The 5,000-nt window shown below is 37.0% G+C and overlaps 1 pseudogene; it reads left to right on the forward strand.

Annotated features, from left to right (window-relative positions):
- Positions 1 to 3,276, forward strand: part of LOC138005525 (uncharacterized) — an 8,437-nt pseudogene extending 5,161 nt beyond the window's left edge.
- The last annotated feature ends 1,724 nt before the right edge of the window (positions 3,277 to 5,000 follow it).

Genomic DNA, 5,000 nt, shown 5'->3' on the forward strand with positions numbered 1-5,000 from the left:
ATGGACGAAAACTTAATTTTTAATTTAATTTATTCCATTTTCACTGCAAAAAGAAAACTTAGCAAAATTACATAAGGGAACAATTAACTACATACTAGGAAACAACACTAGAATTTTGCATTTACTAGGTTTACACAAATTCCAGTCATTATGTTTTCCCTTGACAATGATTTGCAGGCACGTTGCAATATTTGTATCATTAAAATGCCTGTCTTTAAAATTAACTTCCATGACCAAAAATTATTGTAAAACACATCTTTTTTAATAATAAAGAAAATAGCTTGCAAGTGAATATTGATTGTCGCAAAACTCCTTGTTTGTTCCTTACCACTTAGAGGAGAGGGGGGGACTGAGATATACATTGCGGACATATAAAGTGGTAAAGGGGGTTAGCAAGGTGGATGATATTTGAAAGACATTCCAAGTGATTTTGCACCCCCCCCCCCCCGAACCCTCTAATAATCCATGTACAAAAAAAGACCACACCCATCATGAATTCCTTTTACTAACAATAATTTAATTATGTTGCCCTTCTTGGCAGACAAATCAAGATGTACATCCAAGCTCTACAGTAATTCTGTAATGCAGTCACATAATCCTAGTTAAAGTTAAATGTATTTCATTTCTTTAATTCATTATAGGTCTGCAACATAAATCCTTCGAAGGCAGTAAAAGTAGGTGTCACCAGTGAGGAAGTTACTCTCAGAGTGCTCATGATGAAAGGGCCATACACAACTGCACTCCGTGTTTACACAAGTTTTTTATCCCATTGTCAGCCAAATGTCAGTTCGGTCCAAAAATCAATGCTACAACTACAAGATGCTGGTTTAGGTGTGTTCAGAGTTGAAAACAAGCTGAAGATTTTTTATAAGGCTTTACCAAGTGATGATCTTCAACCTAGACTGGCTGAGTACAATGTGTCATTGGAAGAGGACAAGAAGACAACAAGCTCACTACCAGTAACATTGAAACCATTTTAGAGAATCACCCATTTCTTGAACAACTTAATGCCTTACTTGAAAAAGAACAGTTGCCGCAGTTATTAACCTTGATTTTATTTGTGTAAACAAGAAAAGAATGCAGCTAAACCTATGCATGTTTATTCATGCATGCATACGTGTATATAGAACATTTTGTATCCATCCATGTAACTATTTTAAGGTGTTTTTGTTACAGTTTACGTCAACTGACATTTATTAATCAATCATAGCATTGATTGATATTCAGCCCTCTCACAATGCACTTGCCAGCGAAGCTGCCACCTACAGTTGATTAGTAAAATAATTGTTTGGCACCCTTCAATCATGAAAGGCCACAGTTGATACAGGTGCCATTCACTGTGGTCAAACGCAAAAGATATGCAAAGCAATTTTTAAATATTTGAACGTTTGACCTAAGAGCTTGGTTGCACCACTACATTGTAGATGAAACAAAACAAATCGCCTCAATTATTGTTTGACCACGGTGGACAGGTAACCTTACAGCGGTTTACAACCCCTGTTATAACATCTTCACTACAATGTGTTATGATAAGGCTGATATCATTTGAGATTATATTTGAGAGAAAAATCAGATAAAACATTATTTAATTCGTTATCATACTATAATAATTATAATTAAGAAAATATAGACAACTGTACAGCATAATGCACAGAACAGCCCACAAGTAGGCCCTCTTTTAGGACTTAGGGTCAACTGCAACCTCCCGCATAATTTATTTTGAAATCAAGACTAAAATTATATGACAGAATATTTGTTCAGTTTGTAATAAAGATGATTTCATTCTTTTGAAAGGCCATTCAGACATGCAAAGTGTGTGCCCTTACCAAAGAAAAAGTATGGTTATGATATGGGAAAGGCTGGGCCATATCTGACCCATATTTGGAAATGCTATGGGAAGGTATCATGATGATATGGAACTGATATGGGTCATCATTTTGTCAAATTTCAAGGTGTGGAAAATGTATGGGAAAAAATCTTGATGGCATCTGTTATATGGGAGAGCTATGGGGGGAAAATACCCATAGTTGTTTCATAGATATGAGATATCTGCTGACTAATTCTCATCTATGGATATGATATGGAATATCCATATTAAGTATTGCATAGACTATCCATACTAGGTGACAGAAATTTAGTTCAGGTCCCATAGCTTTCTCATATGAATATTATATGGGACCTCTATGGGTCTGAGACACACTTTGTAAGAAATATTCCCAAAATGCCTTTAAATTGTCATTTCCAGATGCTTTCACTATATAATATACTGTGAACATTCTAAGTGGGTGAGAGGTGTATATTTTAGAACTTTTTTGTGTGGTTATCAGTATCAGAAGAGCAGGCGCAGTGGCCTCGTGGTTAGTGTGCTCGTCCCTGGATCGTGCGGTCCAGCTCCAAGCCCTGGCAAGAAACACTGTGTTGTGTTCTTGGTCAAGACACTTGACTGTCACAGTGCTTCTCTCCACCCAGGTGTATACCATGTAAATGGGTACCGGTGAATTGTTGGGGAAACCTAAATTGCGGGGGAGTGACCTTTGATGGACTAACATCCCGTCCAGGGGTAGTAAAAATACTCTTATCCACTTCATGCTACAGAAACTGGGATAAGCTCTGGCAGCTATGAGCCAGTCATTGAAATACTGAGCAGATAATTTAAAATTTTTGTTGTTCAAAACAGCCTCTCCTCATGCGAGATTTTTTTCTGGACTGCTTACAGGCTGTTTGTTCTAGTCTGGAGATTGACCAGCATAACGAGTTTACACCGAAACACCAATACGTGGATACCACAAGGGAGGTTAATAATGCAACATTTGTATGTGCCTAGGGCCATGTCTAAGTATTAGTTTATGAAAAGTGTTTGTTACCTGAAGCGCAACTGTGCTTGAACTTTTACAACCTGTCATCTTGTCACTACATTGTTTGTGCTGCACACCGAAACGATGTAGGATGAGGTTATGCAATCCTTTAGTCAAATTTATGATGTTTCTCTCATGGAGATTATTATTGACTACTAAATTTATTCACAACATTTTATTTTTTTTAAATATATAGTTGATATTGTGCTGGGTGCACCACGAAATAATATACAAAGCCACTATATGTGTAAATTATGATCTACTGTAAACTGCCACTTATAAGCCCTGGGCTTTTACAACTTTGTAACTTAGGGTTGATGGAAATACTAGGTTTTCATTTACTGATTTTCAATTAACTTTCAAAACATTGCTACAGTTAATCAAATTCAAAACTGGGAAAGTTAAAGGGGGCCTTACATAACCAGATATATGTAATGCACTCCATTAGTGTCCATATCTCTAACAGATCACCCATCCATAAGCAGTGTTCACACAAATCACATAATTTATCAGTCTTTTTTGAAATGATTTGGAAAATGTGCTGCATATCCAATGTCACTATCTGAAAACTTCATGTACAGACATACATCAATGATGTTTTCAAGAAGAATTATATCAAATCTGTTCTTGCTTGGATTTTGAAGAGGAACAATATGCTGTACTGTGTTACCTAACAGTTCATGGCATTCACAGACATGTTGGGGAGACTTTGCCATTGGGGCAATAACAGCCCCACACGTTGCCACTGGATCCTGTGAGACTACAAAGAACACTTCAATTTGCCCATATCTTGTGTCTTCTTCCTGCTGGTAAGCAACAGTGTAGCTGTTTCGTCTTGAAACTCTCTTGTACATGCGAGAGTGAAACACTGCATCTCCAAACTGCACTCGATTGAAAAGTCTGACATCAGAAATGGATTCCACATCCAGGAACAAAAGAAGATCATCTTCAAAAGGCATATCTGGACTTCCTTTCCTCAATGCACCAATTGCATAAAACTCTCCCTTAAGATGTGTCCTGTTGGTTCTGAAAGGCAATAGTTGAACAAATCTGCAAAGTTGAATATACATCTTGGGCATTGGTTTCCTAATTTTTAGACTGCAAAACAGTCGTATTTTTTGCGAACGCGAGCGACATACCATAATTATTCAAACGAAAGGAGCGAGTGTAAACACGGCGAGGGAGAATGGGGGAGAGACACTCAAGGATCACACTTACGGCGCTTTGTGCCTTCCGAAACGACCGAAAATGACTGTTTTACAGTCTACGTAGTTTTAAACAATTTTACTAAGCTTGATTTTTCTATTGACAAGATTTTTCTAACCACCTGAAAGTACCCATACTCCAAAAATAGGGACATCTACAAAAAGGTGGTAAACTATTGAGTAGAAAGAGACAGAGCATTGTGATATGATACCTGAAGAGGTGCATACCTGACTGACTGCCCACATAGTCGTAACACCATATCTTTGGCTTCTCCTTTAGGCATGCTATCTATCAGGTCAGGGAGGCACTGGTGACTTGTTACAGCAGTCATTATCTTCAAGACATGCAAAACAAAACAACCTTTAAGTTATATTTATTTCGACTACAAAATGATAAAAAAAGCTAATTATATTTGTTGATTCAGATCCAGGTTTCAGATGTTTTGTATGGCCAAGAATAACTCCACTCTTCAGGCAACATAAATGAATGACTGTTAACTGAAAATGCTGGCAATATAACACAATTACAAACGTTTGCCAATGCAAGCTCTACTACTCCTTTGAAGTTGAGCACTCTCAAAAAATTGTTCTACCTTGGTAGCCAGAATTTCTCTGCAATATATTTACAATGTATACACATAATTTATATTTACCTGGTTTGCAATGTTCTGTGTTCCATGGAAATAATTACTGATGTCACCATTCCAGTCTTCAAAAATGAATAGGGAACTACACCACAGGGGTCCATGGTCAGACACATTTTTCTTCAAGTGAAGGAGCATATGTTGATTCATCAACAAATATCTTGGACCTGTGGAGTTTACGATTTGTCAAATACTGGAGCAAATTCATAGTTAATGTAAAGTTTCATTTTTTGAGGAACTAATTAACAATTAGATATGAGCTTGAGATTTCAATGAGGTGATAGTTGATGAGGCTG

This window comes from Montipora foliosa, chromosome 6 (genome assembly GCF_036669935.1).
Source record: "Montipora foliosa isolate CH-2021 chromosome 6, ASM3666993v2, whole genome shotgun sequence".
NCBI classification, from domain to species: domain Eukaryota; kingdom Metazoa; phylum Cnidaria; class Anthozoa; order Scleractinia; family Acroporidae; genus Montipora; species Montipora foliosa.